Raw genomic sequence first — 12,841 nt, forward strand, 5'->3', positions numbered from 1 at the left:
TGATTTTATTAAGTTAATAATTTATCTCATATTTTTATAATATAAAAATTAATAAAAAAATATGAAAAGTAAATTGTTGTAAAAATTTGACTTGTTGAAATAAAAGGATATTCAACTGGTTGTATACCAATTCATGTTAATATAAAAAATGTTATAATAAAAATTCAAAATAGAATTTTATTTATAGGATAAAATTTATTTCTTAAGAAGTTTTTTTTATTTAATAAAGGTATAATCAATAAAATTAAAATTGATAATATTAAGGCAATAACTCCTCCTAATTTATTAGGGATTGCTCGTAAAATTGAATATGAAAATAAAAAATATCATTCTGGTTGAATATGATTAGGCGTAATTATTGAATTTGCTATATCAAAATTATTATGATCATTTAATAAATAAGGAAAAATTAAAGTTAAAATGAAAAATATTCATATAAATATAATTAATCCAATTAAATCTTTAATTAAGAAATAAGGTGAAAATCTGATTTTATCAAAATTTCTATTAATACCTAATGGATTATTAGATCCTGTTATATGTAAAAAAAAAAGATGAATAAAAGTAAATAAAATAATAATAAAAGGTAAAATAAAGTGAATTGAAAAAAATCGTGTTAATGTAGCATTACTAATAGAGAAGCCTCCTCAAATTCAAATTACAATTGAATTTCCTAAATATGGAATTGCTGATAAAAGATTTGTAATTACTGTTGCACCTCAAAATGATATTTGTCCTCATGGTAATACATATCCTACAAAAGCTGTTATTATAGTTAATAATAATAATAATACTCCTACAATTCATGTTATTTTAAAATTAAATGAATTTATATAAATTCCTCGTCTAATATGAATATAAATTATAATAAAAAATATTGATGCCCCATTAGCATGGAAAGAACGAATTAATCATCCAAAATTAATATTTCGATTTATATTAATAATTCTTTGAAAAGCTAAGTTAATATCTGTTTTATAATGGAAAGCTAAAAATAATCCTGTTAAAATTTGATTAATTAAGCAGATTATTAATAAAGATCCAAAATTTCATATAAAACTAATTCTAGTAGGTGTTGGTAAGTTTAATATTGGTGATATAATTTTTATTATGTTTTTTTTCATTAATTGGTTTTTTGTCGAATTGGTCCTTTATTAATTTTTAATATTCAGATAATTAAAATTAATATAAAAAAAAGAATAAATATAATTATATAGATTAAAATATTATTAGGTATTATAAATATGTTTAATAAGTAAAAGTTATCTTCAAATATAAATTTATTTTCATAAATCATATTTTCTATATTTAGAGATAATTTAAAGTAAATTAATATTAAGAATATAAAAATTATTTTGTAAATTATGTTTTTATAATTTTTATTAATATTTAATTCATTAAAAGCAATTCTTGAGATATATAAAAAAATAATTATTAATCCTCCAATATATAAAATGAAAACTATAAATGAAATTCATGATGTTTTATTAATTAAATTAATTATTATAGTTAAAGTTATTGTTTGAATTAAAATAATTAAATTTGATCTAATAGGTGATTTCATTATTGTTAATATAATTGCTATAATTAAATTAGTTAATAAAATAATTTTTAAAATTCAGTATATATTTTAATTAAAATATTAATTTTGGAGATTAATGATAATATGTATATATTTATACTGATTTATTTTAAATAATTTTATAATTTTGATTTACAATATCAATGTTTTTTTTAAACTATTAAAATGATAAATTTATTTATTTTAGTTTTAATATTTATATTATTTTCTGGAGTCTTATTTTATATTTTTAATTTTAATCATTTATTAATAATACTTTTAGGATTAGAATATTTATTATTAATTTTATCTTTATTATTTTTGTTAAATTTAATAATATTTATTAAGCAATATATTTTATTATTAGTTTTTTTTATTTTTTGTATTAGTGAAAGAGTATTAGGTTTAACAATTTTGATTTTAATAGTTCGTATATATGGAAATGATTATATAAAATCATTAATAATTTTACAATGTTAATAATTTTAATATTAATTATTTTTAGAATGATTTTTTTTAGCTTGAAGGTTAAAAGATGATGATTAGCCCAGAATTTTTTTTTTTTTTTTTTTTTTTTTTATATATTTTAAGATTCCAATATTCAATTATTTTTTAAATATTAGATATTTATTTGGTATAGATATATTTTCTTATTTAATATTTATATTAGGTATTTGGATTATTAGATTAGTTTATATTTCTAGACTTAATTTTAAAAATAATTATTTAAATTATTTTAATTTATTAATATTTATTTTTGTTATTATTTTTTATTTTTGTTTTTTTAGAAATAGTTTTTTTTTATTTTATATTTTTTATGAAATTAATTTAATTCCTGTAATTATTTTAATTTATGGTTGAGGATATCAATATGAGCGTTTTAAAGCTGGATTTTATTTATTTATTTATATAATTTTTTTTTCTTTACCTTTTTTTTCATGTTTATTAAGTTTAAATAATTTTAACTTTATATTTATGTATTATTTTGATTATTTAAATAATTTAAATTTTTATTTTTATATATTTTTAATAATAATTTTTTTAGTTAAAATACCTTTATTTATATTTCATATCTGATTACCTAAAGCTCATGTTGAAGCTCCTATTTGTGGTTCAATAATTTTAGCTGGTATTATATTAAAATTAGGTGGTTTTGGTATTTATCATATTTTAATGTTAATTTTTAAGATTAATCTTAAATTTAATTATTTATTAATTTCTTTATGTTTATTAGGAATAATAATTTTAAGATTAGTTTGTTTTTTTCAAAGAGATCTTAAAATTTTAATTGCTTATTCTTCTGTTGTTCATATAGGTTTAGTTATTATTGGGTTTTTAACTTTAAATAATTGAGGTTATTTTGGTTCATTAATTTTAATATTTGGTCATGGTTTATGTTCTTCTGGATTATTTTGTTTAAGAAATATTTGTTATTTACGTTTTAAAAGTCGTAGAATGTTTTTAAATAAAGGTTTAATTAATATTTATCCTTTTTTATCATTTTGATGATTTTTATTATGTTCTTCTAATATATCTTTTCCTCCTTCTTTAAATTTATTTGGTGAATTATTTTTATTAATTAGTTTAATAATTTGATTAGATTATTTTTATATATTTTATTTATTAATTATGATTTTAATATTTTTATATAGTCTTTATTTATATTTATATACTCAATATGGTAAATTATTTTTTAATATAAATTATTTAGTTTATATTAATTTAACAGAATATTTATTATTATTTATACATTGATTACCTTTGAATATAATTTTTTTAATTATAGAATTATTTTGTTATTTAAATAGTTTAATTAAAATATTAATTTGTGGAATTAAAGATTATATGTTATATTTAAATAATTAAATTTAATTTTTTTTTTTTTTTTTTTTTTTTTTTTTTTATATCATTTATTATTTTTTTTATTTTAGGCTTATTATTAATTTATTTTGATAAATTTTATTTTATTGAGTATATATTTTTTTTTTTTAATTCTTGTATAGTTTTATATGTTATTTTATTGGATTGAATATCTTTAATATTTATTTCTTTTGTATTTTTGATTTCTTCAATAATTTTATTGTATAGAATAGAATATATAAATTATGATTTTAATAAGAATCGATTTTTAATATTAATAAATTTTTTTATTATGTTTATATTTTTTTTAATTCTTAGTCCTAATTTAATTAGAATTTTGTTGGGTTGAGATGGTTTAGGAATGGTTTCTTTCTGTTTAGTTGTTTTTTATCAAAATAAAAAATCTTATAGTTCGGGATTGGTAACTGTTATTTTAAATCGTTTAGGTGATTTATTTATTATTATATCTATAATTTGAATATTAAATTTTGGTTCTTGAAATTTTATTTTAATTAATTATTATAGAAATTTAAATTATTTATTTTTTATTAGTTTGATAATTATATTTGCTTCTTTGACTAAAAGAGCTCAAATTCCTTTTTCTTCTTGGTTGCCTTTAGCTATAGCAGCTCCTACACCTGTTTCTTCTTTAGTTCATTCTTCTACTTTAGTAACTGCTGGTATTTATTTAATAATTCGGTTTAATGAAATTTTTTTAAATTTTTCTTTTTTAAATTATTTAATAGTAATTTCTTGTTTAACTATATTAATATCTGGTTTAAATGCAATTTTTGAATTTGATTTAAAGAAAATTATTGCTTTTTCTACTTTAAGTCAAATAAGTTTTATATTTATGATTTTATGTTTAGGTAAAATTGATATATGTTTTTTTTATTTATTAATACATGCTTTATTTAAATCTATAATATTTTTGAGATCTGGTATTTTAATTCTTAATATAAATAATAATCAAGATATTCGTAAAATAGGGGGATTAATTGATTATTTACCTTTTTGTGGTTTGATTTTTATATTTACTTTAATATCATTATGTGGTTTTCCTTTTTTCTGTAGTTTTTATTCTAAGGACTTGATTTTTGAATACTTTTTAATAATAAATTTGAATTTTTTTTTTTTTTTTTTTTTTTTATTTTCTTTTTTTTTAACTTTTTTTTATTCAATTCGTGTAATTTATTATTTAATAATAATAAATTTTTCTATATTTAATTATTTAATGATTATTAAATTTGAAAGAAAAATCTTAATTATTAGTATAATATTTATTAGTTTTATTATGTTGTTTTTTGGTTCTTTTTTTATATGATTAATATTTTATAAATTTGATTTAATTTTATTAGAATTTAAATTTAAGATTTTAAGAGTATTAATTTTATTTTTTAGAATTTGATTTTTTTTTGAACTTAATAATTTTTTATTTTCTATAAAATATATATTTTCTTTATTTAATATTTTTTTTTTTAGATTAATATGAAATTTATTATTTTTTAAAGTAAATTTTTTTTTAAATAATTTTCTTTATATTGGATTTTTTACTTTAAAGGTTTTTGAAATTGGTTGAATTGAATATAATTTAAATAGAGGTTTAATTTATTTTTTTAAGAAAATAATTAGATTTAGACAGAGTATTTTTTTAAATAGTTATAAAGTTTATATTTTATTATTTTTTTTATGATTTTTAATTATTTTATTATTTAATTATTAAATTTAAATAGCTTAATTTAAGAGCATTATATTGAAGATATAAAGGTAAAATAAATTTTTTTAAATATTTTTAAAAATATTTGTTAGTTTTTCTAGTTAATTTAAAAATTAATTTTTAAAATTAAATGTAAAAAAAATTTTTAATTTTGGTGATAATTTTAAAATAAAGGTAAAATTCTAATTGTGTTAATTTTTGTTATTTTTAATAAAGATTAATTTTTGATTTAATTTTTTATAAATTTTTGTGTAAGGTAGTTACCTTTGCATATTTTTTTTTAAAAATATTTGTTAGTTTTTCTAGTTAATTTAAAAATTAATTTTTAAAATTAAATGTAAAAAAAATTTTTAATTTTGGTGATAATTTTAAAATAAAGGTAAAATTCTAATTGTGTTAATTTTTGTTATTTTTAATAAAGATTAATTTTTGATTTAATTTTTTATAAATTTTTGTGTAAGGTAGTTACCTTTGCATATTTTTTTTTAAAAATATTTGTTAGTTTTTCTAGTTAATTTAAAAATTAATTTTTAAAATTAAATGTAAAAAAAATTTTTAATTTTGGTGATAATTTTAAAATAAAGGTAAAATTCTAATTGTGTTAATTTTTGTTATTTTTAATAAAGATTAATTTTTGATTTAATTTTTTATAAATTTTTGTGTAAGGTAGTTACCTTTGCATATTTTTTTTTAAAAATATTTGTTAGTTTTTCTAGTTAATTTAAAAATTAATTTTTAAAATTAAATGTAAAAAAAATTTTTAATTTTGGTGATAATTTTAAAATAAAGGTAAAATTCTAATTGTGTTAATTTTTGTTATTTTTAATAAAGATTAATTTTTGATTTAATTTTTTATAAATTTTAGTGTAAGGTAGTTACCTTTGCATATTTTTTTTTAAAAATATTTGTTAGTTTTTCTAGTTAATTTAAAAATTAATTTTTAAAATTAAATGTAAAAAAAATTTTTAATTTTGGTGATAATTTTAAAATAAAGGTAAAATTCTAATTGTGTTAATTTTTGTTATTTTTAATAAAGATTAATTTTTGATTTAATTTTTTATAAATTTTTGTGTAAGGTAGTTACCTTTGCATATTTTTTTTTAAAAATATTTGTTAGTTTTTCTAGTTAATTTAAAAATTAATTTTTAAAATTAAATGTAAAAAAAATTTTTAATTTTGGTGATAATTTTAAAATAAAGGTAAAATTCTAATTGTGTTAATTTTTGTTATTTTTAATAAAGATTAATTTTTGATTTAATTTTTTATAAATTTTTGTGTAAGGTAGTTACCTTTGCATATTTTTTTTTAAAAATATTTGTTAGTTTTTCTAGTTAATTTAAAAATTAATTTTTAAAATTAAATGTAAAAAAAATTTTTAATTTCGGTGATAATTTTAAAATAAAGGTAAAATTCTAATTGTGTTAATTTTTGTTATTTTTAATAAAGATTAATTTTTGATTTAATTTTTTATAAATTTTTGTGTAAGGTAGTTACCTTTGCATATTTTTTTTTAAAAATATTTGTTAGTTTTTTTAGTTAATTTAAAAATTAATTTTTAAAATTAAATGTAAAAAAAATTTTTAATTTTGGTGATAATTTTAAAATAAAGGTAAAATTCTAATTGTGTTAATTTTTGTTATTTTTAATAAAGATTAATTTTTGATTTAATTTTTTATAAATTTTTGTGTAAGGTAGTTACCTTTGCATATTTTTTTTTAAAAATATTTGTTAGTTTTTCTAGTTAATTTAAAAATTAATTTTTAAAATTAAATGTAAAAAAAATTTTTAATTTTGGTGATAATTTTAAAATAAAGGTAAAATTCTAATTGTGTTAATTTTTGTTATTTTTAATAAAGATTAATTTTTGATTTAATTTTTTATAAATTTTTGTGTAAGGTAGTTACCTTTGCATATTTTTTTTTAAAAATATTTGTTAGTTTTTCTAGTTAATTTAAAAATTAATTTTTAAAATTAAATGTAAAAAAAATTTTTAATTTCGGTGATAATTTTAAAATAAAGGTAAAATTCTAATTGTGTTAATTTTTGTTATTTTTAATAAAGATTAATTTTTGATTTAATTTTTTATAAATTTTTGTGTAAGGTAGTTACCTTTGCATATTTTTTTTTAAAAATATTTGTTAGTTTTTTTAGTTAATTTAAAAATTAATTTTTAAAATTAAATGTAAAAAAAATTTTTAATTTTGGTGATAATTTTAAAATAAAGGTAAAATTCTAATTGTGTTAATTTTTGTTATTTTTAATAAAGATTAATTTTTGATTTAATTTTTTATAAATTTTTGTGTAAGGTAGTTACCTTTGCATATTTTTTTTTAAAAATATTTGTTAGTTTTTCTAGTTAATTTAAAAATTAATTTTTAAAATTAAATGTAAAAAAAATTTTTAATTTTGGTGATAATTTTAAAATAAAGGTAAAATTCTAATTGTGTTAATTTTTGTTATTTTTAATAAAGATTAATTTTTGATTTAATTTTTTATAAATTTTTGTGTAAGGTAGTTACCTTTGCATATTTTTTTTTAAAAATATTTGTTAGTTTTTTCTAGTTAATTTAAAAATTAATTTTTAAAATTAAATGTAAAAAAAATTTTTAATTTTGGTGATAATTTTAAAATAAAGGTAAAATTCTAATTGTGTTAATTTTTGTTATTTTTAATAAAGATTAATTTTTGATTTAATTTTTTATAAATTTTTGTGTAAGGTAGTTACCTTTGCATATTTTTTTTTAAAAATATTTGTTAGTTTTTTTAGTTAATTTAAAAATTAATTTTTAAAATTAAATGTAAAAAAAATTTTTAATTTTGGTGATAATTTTAAAATAAAGGTAAAATTCTAATTGTGTTAATTTTTGTTATTTTTAATAAAGATTAATTTTTGATTTAATTTTTTATAAATTTTTGTGTAAGGTAGTTACCTTTGCATATTTTTTTTTAAAAATATTTGTTAGTTTTTCTAGTTAATTTAAAAATTAATTTTTAAAATTATTATTTATAAATAAAAATTATTTTTATATTGAAAATATAATGTTTTAATTAAACTAATAAATAAATTAAAGATTAAACATTTTAAATGCTTTAAAAGATAGTTAGCAGCTTCTTTTTTTTTAAAATCTTTTTAATTGGAATTTTTTTCAATATTATTATTAACAGTAATAAACCTCTTTTTGGTTTCAATTAATAAATAAGGATTTTGATAATCTATTATTAAGTCGAAATTAATATGTAAAATATTACTTCTTATTTAAGATAAATTATATAATAATTTTTAAAAGCAAATTAAATGTTATAAATTTTAACTATTATCCTTTAAATTTTTCAATTTAATGATCCAAATTTTCATTCATAAAAAATAGTAATAATTATAAATATAAAAAATATTATGAATATAATATTGAAATATAGTATATTAGAGATTTTGAAATTTATAATTATTGGTAGAATAATTGAGATTTCAATATCAAAAATTAAAAAGATAATTGCAATCAAATAAAAATTTAAGGAAAATGGAATTCGTGATTTATTAAATGGATCAAATCCACATTCAAATGGTGCTGATTTGTTGTAGTTAAATTTTATTTTTATATTGATTAAAATTATAATTGAAAATAAAATTAGTATAATAATAAATATTGTTAATATTGATATTAAATTTAATATAATTATTTTATTTAAAAATTAAACTTTTTGATTGGAAATCAAATATACTATTTATATATATTAATAAAATTAATTATTTCATCAGTAGAAAGTTATATATAAAAATAATCAAATAATATCAATGAAATGTCAATATCAAGCAGCTAATTCAAATCTGATGTGATGAATATATGAAAAATGTATTTTTATTATACGTATTAAATTGATTATTAGGAAAATTGTTCCAATAATAACGTGTAAACCATGGAATCCTGTTGCTATATAAAATGATGATCCAAAAATTGAGTCTGAAAATGTAAATGTTGCTTGTTTATATTCTAATATTTGAAGTAATAAAAAATAGATACTTAAAATAATTGTTATATTTATAAAAATAATTGTTTTTTTTTTTGAATTATTTAATAAGTAAAGATGAGTTAATGTTACAGTGAATCTTGATGTTAATAAAATAATTGTATTTAGTAATGGGATTAATAATGGATTGAAAAAATTAATGTTTTTAGGAGGTCAGTTTAATCCTAATTCAATTGATGGTGCTAAAGAATTATGTAAAAAATTTCAAAAAAATGAAATAAATAAAAATATTTCAGAAATAATAAATAAGATTATTCTAAATTTAATTAGATTTATAATATAAAAATTATGATTACCTTGAAATGTTCTTTCTCGAATTACATCTCGTCATCATAAGATTGAAATAGTAATAATTAAAATTAAATTTATTAATGATATTAAATTAAATTTAAAATTTATAATTATGATATTTGAAATCATTAAATTAAAAGTATTTAAAGCTATTAAAATTGGTCATGGACTTAAATTTAGAATAAAATAAGGTTGATTAATTTTTATCATTATTCTCTAGAATATAAAGATGAAAGAATTGAAAATACATATCTTTGGATTAAGGCTACACATAATTCAAAAATTATTATAAATATTTGAATTAAAATAATAATGATTATTATTGAATTAAAGTTTAATACTGTTATAAGTAAGTGTCCTGCAATTAAATTTGCAGTTAGACGAATAGATAAAGAAAATGGTCGAATATTAATTCTTATTGTTTCAATGATTGTTATTAATGGGGCTAAATAAATTGGTGTATTAAGTGGAATTAAATGTGCAATTATATTTTTTGTATTTTTACATGTTGAAAAAATAATGTAAAATAATCAGAATGGTAAAGCTAAAGTAATTGAAAAAATTATATGACTTGATGATGAAAAAAATATAAGGAAATAATCTAAAAAAGTTATTAAGTAAAATAAATATAAATAATGCAATAAATATAAATGCAGGTGATTTAGTTTTTTTTATTTTATATAATATTAATATTTCGTTATTTAATATATTAAAAATTTTAAATATAAATCAATTTATTCGATTTGGTATAATTCATAAAAAATTTGGTATTATTAAAATAATTAATAAAGTTCTAATTCAATTTAATTCTAAATTAAAAACTTTTGTTGAAGGGTCAAAAATATTAAATAAATTTATTATAATTTTTTATGTTATTTTTAAATGAAATTTTAATTTTTATATTTTTAATAAAATTAAAGTATAATAGATTTATAATTAAATAGAATATAGAAAAAAAAAAATATAAATAGAATTAATCAATTTATTGGTGCTATTTGAGGGATTAAGTGATATAAATAAATAATTTTAATTTGACAAATTAATGTTATAACTTTAACTAATCTCTTTCATTAGAAGTAATTGCTAATTTACTATATTTTGATTTAAGAGATCATTACTTTGCTTTTCAGTCATCTAATGAGTTAAAAGTTTTTTAATTCAATAGATAAATTTATTTAAATTAATTGATTCAATCTGAATGGTATAAATCTATGATTAATTCCGCAAATTTCTGAACATTGACCAAAGTATATTCCAGGACGATTTATAAAAAGATTAATTTGGTTTATTCGTCCTGGAATTGCATCAATTTTAATTGCTAAACTTGGAATAGTTCAAGAGTGAATAACATCATCTGATGAAATTAAAAGTCGAATATTAAATTTAAATGGGATAATAGTTTTATTATCTACTTCAATTAAACGGAAATTTTCTTTATTTAAATCATTAATTATATATGATTCAAATTCAATATTTGAAAAATCTGAGTATTCATAGGATCAAAATCATTGATGCCCAAAAATTTTAATTGTTAAAATAGGACATTTAATTTCATCTATTAAATATAATAAATGTAAAGAAGGTATGGCAATAAAAATTAAAATAATAGGTGGAGTTGTTGTTCAAATAAACTCAATTATTTGATTTTCTGAAATTTTAATATTAATAAATTTATGTTTATAATAAATAATATTATGTAAGTAATTGTTGATATAATTATAATAATAATAAAAATTGTATGATCATGAAAAAAAATTAATTGTTCTATTAATGGCGAATTTCTATTTTGAAATCTTAGTTTTAATCAAGTTATAATTTCTAAAAAAAGATTATTCTTTATAAATGAATTTTTAAGTTCATTGCATATAATTTCTGCCATATTAGAAATTAATAATAAAGGTAATTCTGAATATGAATGTTCTAATGGAGGTAAATTATGAATTCATTCAATAGAGTTTCTTAAATTTAATTTGAAAATTGTTGTTTTTTTTAAAAAAATTCTATTTCAAATTGAATAAATTAAAATGATAATTCTAAATGTTGAAATTATTGATCCAATTGATGAAATTATATTTCATAATAAAAAATTATTAGGATAATCTGTATAACGTCGAGGTATTCCATTTAAACCTAAAAAATGTTGGGGGAAAAAAGTTAAATTTACTCCAATAAATATTAAAATAAATTGAATTTTTAAAATAAAAGTTATTTATAGAAAATCCTGTAAAAATTGGGAATCAATGAATTAGTCTAGCAATAATTGCAAATACAATTCCTATAGATAATACATAATGAAAATGAGCTACTACATAATAAGTATCATGAAGAATAATATCAATAGATGAATTAGCAAGAATAACTCCTGTTAAGCCACCAATTGTAAATAGAAAAATGAAACCTAAAGATCAAATTGTTGAGGGTGAAAAATTAATTTTAGATCCATAAATAGTAGCTAATCATCTAAAAATTTTAATTCCTGTAGGAATGGCAATAATTATAGTTGCTGATGTAAAATATGCTCGTGTATCAACATCTATACCAATTGTAAATATATGATGAGCTCATACAATAAATCCTAATAATCCAATAGTTAATATTGCATAAATTATTCTAATATTACAAATGTTTCATTTTTATTTCTTTCTTGACTAATAATATGTGAAATTAATCCAAATCCAGGTAAAATTAAAATATAAACTTCAGGATGTCCAAAGAATCAAAATAAATGTTGATAAAGAATAGGATCTCCTCCTCCTGCTGGATCAAAAAATGAAGTGTTTAAATTTCGATCAGTTAATAATATTGTAATAGCACCAGCTAAGACTGGTAAAGATAAAATTAATAAAATAGCTGTAATTAAAATGATCAAGGGAAAAGAGGAATTTGATTTAATTTTATATTATTTGGTATTATATTAAGAATTGTACAAATAAAGTTAATTGCTCCTAAAATTGAGGAGATTCCTGCTAAATGTAAGGAAAAAATAGTTAAATCAACTGAAAATATTATTATGTGCAATGTTATTTGATAAAGGTGGATAAATAGTTCATCCTGTTCCTGTTCCATTATTAATTAAAAAAACTACAAATTATTATTATTAATGATGGGGGTAATAATCAAAATCTAATGTTATTTAAACGTGGGAATGATATATCAGGACAACCTATTATTATAGGAATTAATCAATTTCCAAATCCACCAATTACAATTGGTATTGTTATAAAAAAAATTATAATAAAAGCATGAATTGTTACAATTACATTATAAATTGGTTATTATTAATAATAGAATTAATTTGTCTTAGTTCTAGACGAATTAAAATTCTAAGAGATGATCCAATTATACCTGATCAAATACCAAATAAAAAGTATAAAGTTCCAATATCA

General features: G+C 15.8%; 4 pseudogenes; 1 reads left to right on the forward strand and 3 right to left on the reverse strand.

Moving 5' to 3' along the window:
• On the reverse strand, window positions 1-1,139 carry LOC132953386 (cytochrome b-like; annotated as a pseudogene).
• A 2,301-nt stretch (window positions 1,140-3,440) lies between these two features.
• On the forward strand, window positions 3,441-5,145 carry LOC132953383 (NADH-ubiquinone oxidoreductase chain 5-like; annotated as a pseudogene).
• Window positions 5,146-10,595: 5,450 nt separating this feature from the next.
• On the reverse strand, window positions 10,596-11,334 carry LOC132953384 (cytochrome c oxidase subunit 2-like; annotated as a pseudogene).
• A 98-nt stretch (window positions 11,335-11,432) lies between these two features.
• Window positions 11,433-12,495, reverse strand: LOC132953385 (cytochrome c oxidase subunit 1-like; annotated as a pseudogene).
• Between the last annotated feature and the right edge of the window lie 346 nt (window positions 12,496-12,841).

Source organism: Metopolophium dirhodum, unplaced genomic scaffold (genome assembly GCF_019925205.1).
Source record: "Metopolophium dirhodum isolate CAU unplaced genomic scaffold, ASM1992520v1 scaffold24, whole genome shotgun sequence".
NCBI classification, from domain to species: Eukaryota; Metazoa; Arthropoda; class Insecta; order Hemiptera; family Aphididae; genus Metopolophium; species Metopolophium dirhodum.